Genomic DNA, 17,095 nt, shown 5'->3' with positions numbered 1-17,095 from the left:
ATGGTGCAAGATTGACTAATGGTGATTACAAAACAGATTAAGTGATTAAGTCAAGGACTGCTATATATTAGGTTACTTAACTACTATTAACATTTTTTATAAAACATATTTTATACATAATCCAATTAGTACTTACCATACGTACATAGTTGTGGGGTAATCTCCTAAGGCATGGGCAACCTACCAGTGGCCACCCCTCCAAAAAAAAGTGACTCTCCCTCTCACAGTAGCCATTAGCTCCCAAAAGCTCCTAAAAAGGACAAGAAGATGGGAAGAACATGTGTTATGGGGAAGCTAGGGGCAGTTGGGAGAAAGGAGCAGGTGTGGGCATGATCACGAAACATTGCATGCACAAATGGAATTTTCAAAGCATAAATTAAAAATCAAATCAAATATAAGCACACTTTATTGTATGGGAAATGGTTAATGTGCGGATAATACAATGAGTTTTAGTGTGATCATGGGTTAGCCTATGTTAATAGAATAGCCGCTTTCTAGCTATGCCTCAACTGAAATTACTCTACTTTAAAAAGCAACGGTCTTGACCAGAGTGACTCCATGTTGAATGAAAGTGCCAAGGAAGAATGGACTCTATCTATAGCTGTTCACACAAGCAAGCAGCCAATCATGTGTCAGTGCTGTCGGAGACACAAACTGAAAAAGATTTTGTATCACTGGTTGACACCTGAAAGTATGACCACAGACACCAGAGACACCAGACCCCAGACAGCTTCTCTGTCTTGGAGACTCCAAGACCAAAATGTGCCAGGAAGATTGACTCCTCACTTGTTCTCTTGTCATGAGCCTTGTTCTGGGAAACTGCCACAGGAAAGGGCTCGTTCTTGTCCCCAGATCACAGTTCCAGGGCAGTTTCTCCTAGACATGACATGCAGCCCACTTCACAATGACCCACAAAACAGCCTGCCACCTGGACCTGGACCTGACAACTCTGTCCCCGAGCATCTCTTTGCTTGCTGTTACTTCTTATCTGGTCCCTAGCAGACTCACTTTGCTCCTGTGTCTGCCTCCAGCTTCAGAAAAGCTCTCTGAACTCCAACAACTCTTTAACCCTTTCCTAGCAATCCCTTTCCTCTCTCACACACACATACACACTGTATTATGAAGTATGATATATTAATTTTTATTTATTATGTATATGTATGTGTGTATGCAAGTAACGGCACACACATGCCACAGCATACATGTGGAGGTCAGAGGTCAACTTGCAGAGGTCAACTTGCAACTTCCTTCTGTCACATGGGTTCCAGAAATTGAAGTCAGATCACCAGACTCAGCAGCAAGTACCCACCCACCTATGCCAGTCCATGAAGTGTGCTGTATGACTGAAGAATTAATATTAATCATTAACATCAGAATCACAGAACCTGTTGCTAGCAGGCAAGTATCAAGTGAAACTGTGATTACTTGGCAAATTGCAGTCAATAAAACTGGCCATAGTTTGTGGATTTGTTATTTAGTAAGTTCCGGTGTCATGGGAAGACACACATGTGCCTGACTAACTTTCTGACATAACACACTCATGGCACTCTTTGCCATGTGATTTTGCAGAGCTATTCTCCCATTGAGTCATCGTGGCTAGATCATGTGGGAAGAAGTGACAGTATCCCATTTGGGAGTCTTGGCTTTAAGATGCTCAACCTAAGGGACTGGGCATGTAGCTCTGTTGCTAGACTGCTTTCCCAGAATGCATGAAATACTGGGTTTGATCTCCAGGACACAGGAAAAACAAAAGACAACAACAACAAAAAAAAATGGTCCTGGTGGTGTCTGCTTCAGACCTGCACATCTGCAGAATCTTTCAGGGACAGCTAGTGCCTCTTCAGCCTGGGTGAAAGAATACACATATTGCAGATCCAAGTCCAAGTCCAGTGGAGAGCCAAGCCCCGAAAGACCTGCCGCCTGAAGCAGGGCCATCTGCTGGGTCCAACCTGGAACAACCACTTAGTCAGCCCCAAAACATGAAAGCAAGCGTCTATTGATGAAAGATCTTGAGTTTAGATGATTTGTTAGACAGCAAGTCTAACTGTGAAAATGTCACTGAGAAAGGCACCAGGATTGGGCTGGATAAACATGGGAATCCCCTTGTTCTTACAATGCAGCTTAAATATACTGCTAGTCTTTCATTACCCCTGAATCCTCACATGATGTCTTTTTTGTCTGTGTGTTTATATGTCAGTTTCCAGAGTATGCATTTATGAAAATACATATTTGACAAAATGGCTGAAAACTATGACTACCCCTCAAACACCATTGAGTGCATATTCGGCTGTCACACACACACCTTTCACTCTATCACACTCTGGCTCCCATGGAAGACTAGTTTAGGGTTATGTGGGTTTCACAGCCCCCCCTGAGAAATTCTAAAGCTATTCATCAGACTGCCCTATCATTTCTATGGAGCAGGGCTCCAGCTCCAACCCTGTAGGCATTGGGAGACATGCCTTTCTGTGGAAGATGTCTGGTGTGTCATCAGACAGTGGTATTCAGCAGACCCTCTATCTATCCACTCCATGACAGCAGAGTCCTCTCCCCTGCAGCAGTGGTAACAACTGAAAACTGTTTCCAGAAATGTCTAACTGTTCCTGGAGGCCAAAGTCATTCTCAACTGAGAACTCTGTTGTTCTTCTAATCTTGGAAGCTAAGCAGGGTCGATCCTGGCTAATACTTGGATGGGAAAAGTGTGTCCTTATGGGAAATTGGAATTTAGTTTGGTGAAGTCAAATATACAATAGACATCATCTGGCTATATTTTAAGATGTAGTCACACAATAATTTAGCCTCTACTAAAAATAAAAAGATCTAAAATACAATCCTAACCACCAGAATATCTAATGCTTATGGTAAAAAAACAAATATCTTCTTATGGATAACGGTGGGAAAGCCCAAAGCATATTATTGTCTTGGCAGGCGGACACCCTCGGTTGATCTGCATCTATCTACTCCAATGATGGTCAAGGCCTTCCTTATTACACCATCAACAGGCAGCTTAGGGGGATAGGCGATACCTCCGGCATTGTTTTTAAGACACAGCCTCATAGCCAGCTTAACACTCAATAAAAATGAACAGGGACTAGCCAGTTCTTAAGCATGAGTGAGGAACTTCAAATACCCCCTTTTCTCCAAGATTCCATTTCTATCAAAGGATGAAGCAAAGCTTTCATTTCCTGGCAGTTTATATACTTTCTTAGGAATGTGAGCAAATGCCAGTTAAGTGTAAAACCTGACTATAGACATGTGTTTAAAATAAATGTCAGGAAACATCTTGTATTCATGATCATAACCTCTTCAACATAGCAGACACATTTGAACTACCTTCACCCAAAATTCTCTGTTACTAACTTTTCAAGTCCAGTCTGAATTTAGGGGCACTCGTTAAAATTATTTGAACCTCATTTTCCTAATCTGTGAAATGGGAAGATTCAACTAAATAGTAATTGTATTTTGAAGTATATTTTTGGCATTTTTTGGCTGGGCACTCACCCACACAATAAAGAAATCACACAGGACTGGGGAGATTCTCAGTAATATTTGACTATGACAGCTAAAGGTGAGTTGCCTATGGTTAGCACACAGAGGAGGAAAAGAGTTCAGCATGGCAGGATGGTTCCTTCCATCCTTTTTGGTGGTCTATTGGGAGATCCAGGTAAAAGATAAATAGGGGAAAGGGTGTGGCTTCATGGAGAAGCATTTATCTAACATGCCCAAGTTTTTGGCTTTCATGTCTTGTATGAGAGGGAAGGAGCGGAGGGCAACAATATGGCTCAGGCTTGTTGGTTTGTATGTATAATCCTAGCATGTGAGGGGATCACTACTTTGAGGTCAGCCCTGGCCATATAGTGAGAGTGAGTCCCAGATCAGCCTGGACCATAAAAAAAGACCCTGTCTCAAAAAGTTAAAAGAAAGAGACACTGATTGGTCATGAACCTCAATAAACTTAATTAAAGCATGCCCTTCAAAAGACAGCCCCCTTGAAGGTATAGTATGACAATCACTAAGTTACTGAACAAATAAGAAAAGAAACTCCAGAGAATTGGGATGGGCGGCCAGGACTGGCTGCTACACCCATAGGCCCACAAGTGCATTTATTGGATATGAACGTTTTTGATCAATTTAAGGAAGAATTTCTGTAACAGCTATCAAAACCTGGTGGGGCCTGGTGTTGGGGGTGCACGCCTTTAATCCCAGCACTCAGGAGGCAGAGGCAGGTGAATCTCTGTGAGTTTGAGGCCAGCCTGGTCTACAGAGCGAGTTCTAGGAAAGGCTCCAAAGCAGTACAGAGAAACCCTGTCTCAAAATAAAAAACCAACCTGGTAAGAATAGTTGTTCTATTTGAAGGCATTCTTGTTGGCTCCCCTAGGAGAGAAGCCTCCTCAGCAAGGTGAAGGAAAAAGCCCTTCCTCTGTGGGTATACCTCAGCAGCATCTGCAGGTGTTCCTTAGCAGCATCCAGGAGAGTAAGTACCTAGGCAGCGTCTGTGGGTGTACCTCAGCTATGTCTGTAGGTGTACTTCAGCAGTGTAAGTTCCTCAGCAGTGTCCGTGGGCATACCTCAAGATTGCCTGTGAGCACTTCCAAACCAGGCTCTGGAAAGAGAATGATATGTAAAGAGCTCTTTAGTCAAATGGGCAAGGGCCTCAGCATTGGGTGGTTGGTCTCAGAAATAGATTCTACACCCCCAGTGTCGCGACCACCTCGACCAGCAAGGAAGACGCAACGCTGAGACTCTTCCTTAAGCAGTTTACTCAGGAACCTTGAACAATCTTCTGACCCCAGGGAAAGCCCACCCACAGCTTAAAAGCACTCTTGCCAGCCAACCCCAGAACGCCACGTGGCTAAGGCAGATAGGCTCACATTTGCTGATGCAAGTTTGAATCTTAGACCAAGCCAAATAAGGAGTTGTTTATTCCAGAGAGCGCTCACCCTCGGGATGGTGGAAGGCGCAAACGGGTGCCATCTTTAAGTCACGGCGCATCGCAGCTCTCCACACCCCAGTCCTTCCTGGTTGGACACATTAAAGAAACCTCTGCTGCTACCTCATGACACACCTCACCATCTCAGGAAAGGAGGCTCCAGTCTCTCTGTAAACTCTTGAAAAGAACCACTGGGGGTGTTTAGTTAGAATGAAGAGTTGCCATGGAGTTTCATCTCCTAATTTATCCCTTATTTTACTATCCACCTATTCTACCACAAGGGAACTACAATTTATATCTAATTTGTTTACCCTAGAGATTTAAAAAGTAAACAACTCCAAATAGGCCTGATTGCAAGAAATGACCTCAGGGAGACACCCAAAATCCTTGCAGGCATGTGCTCCACAGTCCTGCATTCTTGTCTCTTATGGGCACAGCAGAGATATTTCATTTAGTTAAGTGAATGGAAAGAGCCAGCATTTGGAAAAAGTGCTCGCCGGCCTTGTTTGTTCCCGTAAACAAATCTACTTCTTGTTGCTCAGTAAAAATCGAAACTGACAGTTTGTAAAACCCAGAAAACAAGAACTCTTGGACTACATTTGGGGCTGATAGATACTTCCAGAGCTTATGGGAATCCTGGGGGAGAAGCCTATTTAGGATTCCACAGTGACAGTGAAAATCTCTCTCTCTGGAAAAACCTGCATAAACTGGCCAGGAGTTCTTCCATTCCAAATTCCAGTTCAAATCTACTGAAAGATGTTGGGCTTGTAGAAGAGGATTAGCAGTTTGAAAATCCATTACCAATGACTATAATTAACAGGGAGATCTGGTGAAACTGAAAGAACTTGATGTTTAATTGTCATTTCAATTCTCTTAACCGTGGGTCTGAGGTATATTTTAAAAGATGCACTTGACCCAAGTGGAATTTAACTATGTCTCCCCAGGCCAAGTAAAAAGGAGTATTTGACTAAGGGATTGAACAATGCAAGAAAGGATAAGTCATTATTCCTAGATCTCTCTATGAATATAGATCCCTGATTAGGGATACACAAACTAGATGGGAAAGAATGAGGTTTGTGTTAGACTACCAAACTGGCCTTCCAAGATCCCCTGCTTGTGTCTGTTAGCTTTTCATGCTGTGACAGATGCCAGAGAGAAAGAGTTTCAAAGGAGGAGGGCTTGTTTTGGGTTCATGGCTTCAGAAGTATATGGCAATTGCTTCCATTGCTGTAGTGAAATAACAATTTCTGGCCATGGGAGTACGTACTCAAGCAGTCTTGTCCATCTCATGGCACCCAGGAAGGAGGGGGCAGGAAGGTGTCAGGACAAAATTACTCTCAAAAGTGTCTGATAATCTACTTACTCCCTCTTCTCATAGCATGATCTAAATCTGAATCTATCAATGGAGTGGTTCGTGGACTAAGAGCCCTCAGGGTCCAGGCACCTCTCAACAGCACCACCAGCTATAGCCCACGCCTTCAACACATGACCTAACAGTGCCGTCACTCCCAGAACTGAGGTGTTGCCACCACCCCTGCAGTATATTTTGCATTACAGATCTCAAAGCTATAATTAAAGTCTTTAGTTAATTGACTTCAAGCTAATAAAAAAAAAGGGGGGATAGTCAGGGGGACCATGTGGTGGAAGTCAGAGGGACCAGAAGTGTGGTGGGAGGACTAGATACATGGGTATCAGTTGGGCAACAGATGTAGGGTGCCCCTTGCCCCCGAAATGCAGACTTGATTCTATTAATGTGGGATTCAGATTGCTGTCTGGACACTTCCTCAGAGCCCCCAGATTGGAGCCCATCTGGCCAGCATCCGATCCAAGCAGAGAATGTCCTTGCACCCTCTTAGACTTCCATCCTACAAAACTGTTAGAATAAAAGTTGTTGTGCTGTAGCAAGAGGAAATGAAAACAGGCTCTTGGCAAAGTCTGGATAAAAGTCCTAAACTTTAATACCTACACCTATATATACATATAAACATGCAGATATGTAAATTTTATCATAGAAAAGTTGAAATGACACATTTATCATTCTCTTCTCCATTTTTGCATCTGTGTGTATGAAAGTGGAAGAGTGGGAAGGAAGGATGAAATCATTGAAAAGGCTTGTCTTAAATTGTGGCCGGGAGTCCATTAGCATGAGCAACACTTTGGCTCTGACCAGGAGTGCACATGTAGATTCCACACCAGACCTGGTGAGATAAACTCTATGGAACCCAAGAGTGTAATTACTAAAAAGCCCTAAGATCCTAAGGCTTTGACATTTGAAATGTCACTTCAGCAAGTCCTGTCCTTCCTCAGAACAGACTCTAATACCTCCTTATATGAAGCCAGACAAGGTTTACTTGTCCATTGTTAAGACAGTGGTTCTCAACTTGTGGGTTGCAATCCCTTTGGGGATGAATGACCCTTTCACAAGGGTCACCTAAGATCATTAGAAAACACAGATGTTTACATAACAATTCATAACAGTAGCAAAATTAGAGTTATGAAGTAGCACTGAAAATAATTGTATTGTCAGGGGTCATCACAACATGAGGAACTGTACTAAAGGGTCTCAGCATTAGGAAGGCTGAGAACCACTGCACTGACACCTCTCCTGCCTTTATGATCCTCACTTAGAGAAGGAAAAGCAGGCTGAGGTGGGTGGAGTCAGGGCACAGTGCTGGGGACAGTGCCTGGAGTCCTGCAGGACACACTTCAGGAGTTGGAGCACCTGACTTTTCATCTCAGCTCTGCTGCACTGAATTGGGAATCCTAAGCATGCTAAGCATGCTACTCAAATGCTCTATGCATTGATTTTCCCATATGTAAAATACAGATGATAAATTAGTAAATACAAACATGGTTCTGATGAGTGCCTGACACCTGAGAATCCCTCAGCAACTCTGAGAAAGAAAGAAAAAAATGAGAGGGGGGCTAAGGAGAGTGCTCAGTGGGTAGAGTACTTGCTGTGCCAATGTGAGGACCTGTTCAATCTCCAGCACCCATGTAAAAAGCTGGGCATGTTGGAGCATAGTAGCAATCCCAGGGAGAAAAAGGAAGACCCTTGAGGCTCACAAGTCAACTTGCCTAGCCTATTTGGTGAGGCCCTGCCACTGATTTAAATCACAAAATTATAGTTAACTTACAATCATCTAACCTGATGAATTAGGTTCATATTGGTTTTTAATCTATTGTAACTAGTTATAATTGCTTGGGGCATCATTCACCAGAAAAGCAAACTATTGTTTAAAATGGCCATAGTTTGCCCTATTGTGTGCTTAAAAAAATTACCTGGGGTTTTATATAATTGACAGAGCTGTTTGTTTCTTCTGTATAGAGAAACCTGAACACTCATTGACCTTTTACAAATGAATAATTGGATTTATTTTAACATGATAATGTTACCATGCATAATCCCCTCAGATAATCCCCCTTTTAATTACAATGCCACCAAGGAGATATCAGGTTCTTTGTATTTTGTTGTTTGCTTTTCCCATGACCCAAGGAGGAAATATTCCCATGGAAATTCTATCTAAATAAATGTGGCAATTCGTTTAAAGAAGCTTTGCCCTTGTGGTGATGGCATTATTGTGAGAGCCTTACTTAGGTTTCTTTGCTTTCACAGCCTCTACCCATTTAAAATGTGTGTAGACAGTTTACTATATCCTGTGATAGGAAACAGTGACAGACAGGACAGACCCAGGCCCTCCTCTCATGAAGACTAGAAGCATGTGTTTGTTGGAAGTTATTAAATCCAGCCACCAAGCTGGGTGCTTACTTGTATTATTTATTGTTATATATGTATGTGGTGTGTATGTATGTGTCTGCACATACACATACATATAGAGAGGTTAGCCTCAAGTATCATTGCTCTAGAACCATCCACTTCAGATTGTTTGTTTGTTTGCTTGCTTGTTTTTGAGATAGGGCTGCTCACTAAAATTATACTAGGCTGGTGCCACAGAGACTCGCCTGTTTCTACTTCTCCAGTGCTTGGATTATAAGTGTGTACTGCCACATTCAGTTTTTTCTTTGCAGATGTGGGCAAGACATCAGTAATCTGTTGAGCACCCAACTCTCTGCTCAAGTTCTATAGAAAATGTAAGAGAAAAGAAAACCTAGGTCTTGGGGAAAGGGACTTGATAGTCTGTCTTTCAAATTATGATCTACGTTTGAAGCAGCAAGTGAACATTGAAGGTGCCTTTCAATGAGAATTGAGTGAGAGATGCGTCGTTAGAGGCTAAGAGGAGCCAGTGAGCAATGTACAGGGAGAACCAGAGGCTGGCTTAGATGTGGAGGGCTGGCTCACAATTTGGGTCAGGAGGTTTTTGTGCTTGTACATTACTCACTGGCTTGCCCACATCTGCATTAATTGTCTGATCCTAAAAAAAGTCTCACAGATTCATAGAAAACCTAGGTGACATGGTAACCAGAGAATATTCTCACCTGGCCACCTCCTCTCCTTCTGTTCTTCACTGCCATGAGGAGGACATTGCTTATGCCCTACAACTATATCTGTAAGGCTTGCATAACTGGTTTGCAATGACTCCAGAATCCTGGTTTACATAATGAAAAATGGGCTTGCACATCTACCTTAAGCCTTGAGCCAAGGCCAAGGCTACAGATCACTGGGGCATCTATTTAGTGTAAATTTGAAGGACAGAAACTTAAGAATCTGTCATTGGCTGTCCCCTTTGATAGCCCACAGACCTTTTCATTCTCCCTCCATGCACTTAACACGGCAATGGGAGGCCATTTATCATCCTTCGTGCTCCACAAGCTCCTAGACAGTGACATGACTGTTGATGGCTCTGGATTTATGAGGGGATTATTTCTGGGAACCTCTTGTTTGGAAGCTGCTGGAACTTCTTGAAGTGTTGATAGGCACTGGCTCCTCAAAATGGTTCACAGCAGCCAGGAAGTCTTTCTCCCATTAAGATATTTTGGCTAAGCTCAACTTCTAGATCCCACCTTTCTCATTGCTTCCTTTTGAAGTATCAAGTCCTGTGTAGCTGGAATCATGATACTGTGTTGTGTGTGTGTGTGTGTGTGTGTGTGTGTGTGTGTGTGTGTGTGTGTGTGTGTGTGTGTGTGTGTAAAAATGTCTAGATAGAGAAAGTCTTTGAGTTTCGATTATTCTCAGGTTTTTTCCATGGTAGCTGCTATCTCTCAGACTTGCCTAGGATATCCTGCCTTTCTAGTCCTTTAGAAGAATTGAAGCAAGCCAAAGGATACTGTGTGGACAAGGGAGAGGGCTGGGATGTTTCCTGCAGATGAACACTGACCTCCCAGGGACTATCCCCTTAGGTGTCCTCTGGAAGCCTGTACCCTGGTAGACCTAAAAGCCTGTCATTTGCTAACATTTCTCTTTTTTCATCATCTCTGACAAGCTTGCCCTGTGTCCCATGCACACTGCTTCTCACATAAGATGTAAACCAGAACCCTCCATTCCTCGTTTCCTTGGTCTCTCACACAAGACTATAGCAAAGCATGCCTCTGAACTGTTAGGAAGGGCTTTGCAATATGTCTTCTTGCCTCTGCCTCTCCATCCTTCAGACATCCTATTAGATAACATAGTATTTATGTCTGTACTTATGGCAGAGGATTCCAAGTGATCACAGAGGAGAGGGATTACAAGGCCTCAACTAGTGGCTTAATGTTTCAAAATGCTATTACTTAATATCCTAAGTGTTTACTATGTTTTCTTCCCTCTTTATGGTACAGTATCTTATATTTCAGCTCCCAAGTTCCCCATCAGTTTAGGGGATGTGAACAGCTCAGACCCCTCCTCAACACACATCTCTTCATTTAGAAAATGCACACCAAGTTCCTTTTAGCCCTTTGCCTTGTCTACAGCTCTTCCAACTTGTGTCTCGTGCAGCCCCAAGGCTTCTCCTTGGATTTCCATTGTGGCTGGTCATTATTTCCTAAGTGAAGACATTTGTTATGTGACTCTGTGACTCCTTTCTTTCTTGATATTCCCATATTCCAAGTCGTTTCCCCGAAGGGCTCTGAGAAGCTCCTATGACTCACATTTGACAGTTTAGCCTTACATTCAAGTGGTCAGACAGGATATCAGGCCACAAACTTAATCATCAGATAAAATTATGCTGAAAATTTCATGGACACTCCTATCTACTCTGTAATTCCTGGCCAAGAAGAAAATACTTATTTAGGGAAAGTAATTGAATTAAATTTTCCAACAAGCCATAGAGATGAGATATGCCAAAGACTTAAGAAAAACACTGGCCACCATATGAACTCAGGTCCTTAAGGAAAGTCCCCTACAGGGTCATTCTGAACATACTCACCATCCTGTGGTAAATGTGACTATGGCACAAGCTTGGTGACACATAAGTTACTTCACAGTGAATAAATCTGCTGGAATTTTAAAGACTGTTTCTGTGCTAAAGTGTCTGCTGACATTTTTTCAGATGTGATATATCGTACCATCGACACGCATATTTGCTTGAAAGCTGACAAATGGGATGTAAGTGAAGAGCTGTGATGCTCAAAGAGTCATCTGCCTTGTGCTTTCTATAGGATGCAATCAGTCTTCATCTCCCTGGCACTACCAGGGATCACCACAGAAGCATTGCAAGACTCAGATGACTCTCAACTCAAACCCCATTGTGTAGACCACACCCCTGGTCACCCTCTTTGGGGCATTTCTCTGAATGCCAAAACTATTCATGAGATTAGAGGACAAAGTGATAGTCAACATTCCTTCCTTTTGAAAAGGAGTGTTTATTTTTTTCCTCCTTTTTTATTAAACAAATGCTGATTGTTTTCCCTTCTCCTTTATATCATTTCATCCTTCCTTCTCTTTCTTCAATGAAAGTCTAGATGGCTAGAGGGTTAAGTCAAGCCTGGAATGATTTCCTTCTGATGGTTAAAATCTTAGCTTAATTTTTCTTATTACACAGAATTTTTTCCTACTTATTTATAATGTTTATAGACTTTATTTTTAAAATAGTTCACAGTGAAATTGGGTGGGAATTACAGAGAGCTGCCATAGACCTCAACTCTATGCACAGCCTCTGCCAATGTCACTATCTCTCCCAGAGTGGCACAATTGAGGAACCCATATTAACAAGCAATAATCACTCTGGGGCGTCATCGATTTTAGACAATCTGTGGATTTAAACAGGACAGGAACTGCCACTCCAGCATTCTACAGAATAGATTGGCTATCCTGAAACACCTTCCCTGTCTATTCATGCTTCCCTTCTCTCCAGCCCCTGAAACCACTGAACTTTATCTCTATAGTTTTGCCTTCTCTGGGATGTCTATGCTGGATATCACCCAATGTGCAGTCTTCCCAGACTGTCTTCTCTCTGAGATTCCTGAATGTCTGCCCACGGCTTAACAGGTCACTGAATGTGACTCCATAATTTGGCTGTTTCAGTTTATTTATTCACCTAAATAAGGAGGTATTGTTTGTTTCCAAGCTTTAACAGTTACAAATTAAGCTACTGTAAACATATGCGTGCATGATTTTGCAGAGACCTAAATTTCAAAACAGTTGAATAAATATCAAGGAATGTGATGTCTGGATTTATTCAGATAGGTTTAATATTCGTTTGGTTTTTGTTGTTGTTGTTGTTTTGGTTTGGTTTTTAGTGCATTCCAGAGTGTTTTCATGTTCAGATAATCATACCTACTTTCTTCAAACACTTGGATTTCCATCCACTTCTCATCCTGGCCATATTTCTTAAACTTCCATCCTTCAGCCTTACTAATGCCATCACCCCTGAACCATCTCAACTACACAGATTAGGAAACTGAGATCTGGTCACTACCTGGGCAATTAAACTAAGCTTTTGACTTGGTTTGCCATTCCCCTTGGAAGATAACATGAGGACCCCACCACTTAACTTTGGTCTGTGTTTCTTAGTGTAACATGCAAATCTAGCCAGAGACATCCACTTGGCATTGAAGAAGAACCTGTGGTTCTTCTACTTTCCACATAGATGAAGAGTAGCAAGGAGACTGAGCTGAAAGGTTTTATGGAAATGCCAGCTGGTTAAAAAACACAAGTCAATAAAACTGTTCACTAGGGTTGTATCCTTCTCTCCCTTCCAAACTTGATCTCTCTCTCTCTCTCTCTCTCTCTCTCTCTCTCTCTCTCTCTCTCTCTCTCTCTCTCTCTCTCTCCTCTCATCTCCCCCTCCTTCACATCTTCCTTCCATCTTCTCCCCTTCTCCTTTTTATGGACATAGGCACATGTGTTCATTACTCATTGCTTCTGCAATAGTGATTGCTTCTGCAAGGCAGACAATTTGTGACTCACTTCCCTCCAAGATGGCCACATCAAGTAGGCACTATCCCCATGGGACACTAATAAGGAGATTGGAATTCAAAAAACTTCCCTTATGTAATTGAGTATTGAAGGTGACAGCCAAGGCTACCCAGTCTCAAAAAAAAGTTACATTCAGATTACAGTGCCCCAATGTCTTAGTTGGGGTATCTATTGTTGTGATAAAATACCATGACCAAAAGAAACTTAGAGAAGACCAATTCTTGGGTCACAGTCCATCAGTAAGGGAAGTTAGAGAGGAACTCAAGGCAGGAACTAAAACAGATCCATGGAAGAACATTGCTTACTGGCTTGCTCAACCTGCTTTTCTATACCAACTCAAGTTGGTTTGGCCCATAGTGAACTGGGCCTTCCCTCATCAATCATTCATCAAGAAAATACCCACAGACTTGCCAACAGGCCAGTCAGGTGAGAACATTTTTTACTCAATGAAAAAAATCTATTTTCTCAATGAGGTTCCCTCTTTCCAAGTAACTAGCTTGTGACAAGTTGACAAAACACCAGCCAGCACACTCATTTTGTCTCATTGCAGACATGGATAATGTGTTTTCCCCTAAGGTGTTGCAAGCCTTATAGCTATAAATGTCTGCAAAATCCTTCACCCAGGTAGGTTTCCTGATTCTGCCATGCAACTTTTAGGTATATACTAGGAAGTTGCTATAAGGGCAGAGGGAATTTGCAGTACAAATGAAAGATGTCTTACAGATCACAATGTCTAACACAAAGGAATAGTAAAAAGAGATTGATGGGACTCTATCTGCAAGTGAGGTTCTATCATATTCCAGTATACCAATTTCCAGTCGTCCAATGGTCCCGGGTCGTCTTGAACACATTTTGGAAGATGGGTTTCATATCTAACATGATGACTGTCTCTCTGTTTCCAGAGAATTAACAACAGGCTCAAAGCTAAAACATACAGTCCCCACCACTAAAGTGGAAGACAATTCATACTTTGCTGTTGCCAACAGACTCTTAACTTCCATAAAATGTTATTCCAGGGGCTAGGGACACAGCTCAATTGATTAAATGACTGCCACACAGCCATGAGGACCTGATCTTGATTCCCAGAACCCACATATAAAAGGCCAGGTGTGGTGGTGCATTCTTGTAACCACAGTGCTAAGGAGAGAGATATAGGTGAAGCCCAGAATGTCCTGGCCAGTCAGCATAACCAAATGGCAAGTTCAAGGTCACAATGAGAAACCCTTGTCTCAAAAACAGGCAGACAGACACTATTATGGTGAGCAAATGTATGGTGTGATATGGGAGAGAGGGAGAAAGGAGAGAGAGGGATGGAGACACACACACACACACACACACACACACACACACACACACACACACACACGCCCACAGAGAGGGGGGGGTCCTGTCCTGTGGACAGAGGCATATCTGAAGAGGTGAAAGAGGTGAGGAGCAACCTGACTTGATTGCCACCCAGGGCCATGGTGATATCTGGGCCTGGCCTTCTGCTGGGACCCATGTCTGGGTTCATGGCCCTGATGCAGCCATGGTCTGTGTTGCTGTCTGAGGCACTTCTGATACCACCAAAAGCCGAGAGGATAGAGCTGTACAGAATTGGTCCCACCCCTCTCTGAATGCAACACTGGGGAGAACTGTTCATGCCCCTCACTGGTTGAAGCCCTCAGGAGATGGGGTCCTACACCTCACCTGGGCAGCACAATAGAGTGACCCTGTTGGCATGAGCAAGCTGGCCCTGAGGTTGTGAGAATGGGAGAGCAGATCCTGCCCCCCCCCTCAGTCTTCCATGTGGTGGCATGGGTGAGGGAAAGATGTCCTCCTTTCTTTAACCCTCTACACCTGCAGCAGGTGGGGGACCTGACCCACCCCCTTACCAGCTGCAGCACTCACAAGAATGGGCCCTGTGCCACCTGGGTCGCACAGTAGAGTTGACCCTGTAGACAGGGTGTGGGTAAACCAACCCTAAGGGGTATAGCTGGTACCATCTTCCTCCTCTGTGGTGTGGTGATGGAAGTGAGGGAAAGATGCCCTCCCCTTGCCCCTCCTCATCTCCCTCCTCACCTCTACTGACTCCAGCTGGTAAGGGAGCTGACTCTCCCCTTTATCAGCTGCAACACTTGGGAAAGCAGGCCCTGAACCTTGCCTATGCAACACAGCAGAGCCTAGGCAACACAGCAGAGCTGACTCTATTGATGGGGGCCCAGGTGAGAACATGAGCTTCGGAGAATGGGTCTGGTCCCTCATTGGCCCTGTGGTTATGAGTGGGACAGCTGTCCCTGCCCCTCACCAGTTACAACACTCAGGAGAACAGGCCCTTCACCTCTCCTGGGCAGCATAATAGAGCCAACCCTGAAGTTTGGGTCTGGGAGAGTTGTCCCCATTACTTGTCTGCCATGCAGCAGTGTGGGTGGTGGAGAGATGCTCCCTGTTACCCCTTGCCCCTCACCGCCTGTGACAGATGAGACAGCTGACCACCCCACACACACACACCAGCTGCAGCCCTCAGGAAAGCGGGTCCTACTCCTCACCTGGGCAGCACAGTAGAGTTAACCATAATGGCAGAGGCACAGGTGAGCAGGTTCTGAGTGTGAGAGTGGGGTAGCTGACCACATCCCCCTCAGCGGCCATGTGGTGGTGAGGGCAAGGGAAAGAGACCCTCCCCCACCTGTGTTGGGTGAGAAAGCTGACCCTCCCCTTACCAATGGCAGCAGTCGGGTAGTGAACTCTGCAACTCACCTAGGCAGCACAGTAGAGCTGACTCCATTGATGGGGGTGTAGGTGAACCACCCAGAAAACATGAACATGTGAGATCTGACCATCTTTCATCTGCCACATGGTGCTGTGGGCAAGGAAGGGATGCCCCAGCTTCCCAAGCTCCCACCCCACTGCCTGAGGCAGGTAGGGAAGCTGACCCTGAGGTCATAAGAGTGAGAGGACTGTCGCTGACCCTCACCATCTGCAGCACTCTGGAGAGTGGCCTCTACACCTTGCCTGAACAACACAGTAGAGCTGGCCCCGATGGTCCAGGTATAGGAGAGCCAACCCTGAGGGAGTGAAAGTCGAACTGAGGCCCGCCCCTTGCTCATCACTGCAAGGGATGAACTAGCCAGGGCAATGCTAGAGAGTTCACCATGGTGGTGAAGACAGGAGAGAGCTGGCAGGAAGACCAACCCTACAAATACCCAGACATAGACCAGGGTTATGTGTTGTCCCAACCCCACATACACCTCATCTGTGATCTGCTGGAGCCCATGAAGGATCTACAGGATCTCCCAGCAAAGGGCAACAACAGGATATCCAAGAGGAGTCCCAGTGAAGGTCCAGCATCAATAGTGTAGCAGAAACCTGAGGCCTCAAACCAAACCAATGACTCTTGCAATGAACACTTGCAAGTAAAGATACCTAGACAAAAGGGTTTACTTTGTGGTTCACTGTGTCACACTACCGCTTCCATGACCAGATTTTTCCTTTCTTTCTCTTAAATTTTATTTTATTTTACAGGAGGGGGGTCTTGCAAAAGCAAAGGGTAGACACAAAGGGGCAGGAAAATGAATAGGATGAGATGCATGATGTGAAAGACACAAAGAACAAATAAAAATGAAGTCTAATTTTTAAAAAAAGTGAGGTGTGTTGGAGTGTCTGGAGATGCTAGGAAGGGAGAATGGAGTGGACGTGGTCAAGATGCATTGTTTACATGTATGAAATTTTCCAATATAAATAAAAGATGTGCTTAAGTTTTTAAACAAAAAAATCTTAAAAAAAGAAAGAATGGTTCATGAGGAACAACACACAAGATTGACCTCTGACCCTCACACACACACACACACACACACACACACACACCATGTTGCTCCCTCACACACACGAGCAAA

Source organism: Cricetulus griseus, chromosome 2 (genome assembly GCF_003668045.3).
Source record: "Cricetulus griseus strain 17A/GY chromosome 2, alternate assembly CriGri-PICRH-1.0, whole genome shotgun sequence".
Taxonomy (NCBI): Eukaryota; Metazoa; Chordata; class Mammalia; order Rodentia; family Cricetidae; genus Cricetulus; species Cricetulus griseus.
This window is presented reverse-complemented; position numbering follows the sequence as displayed.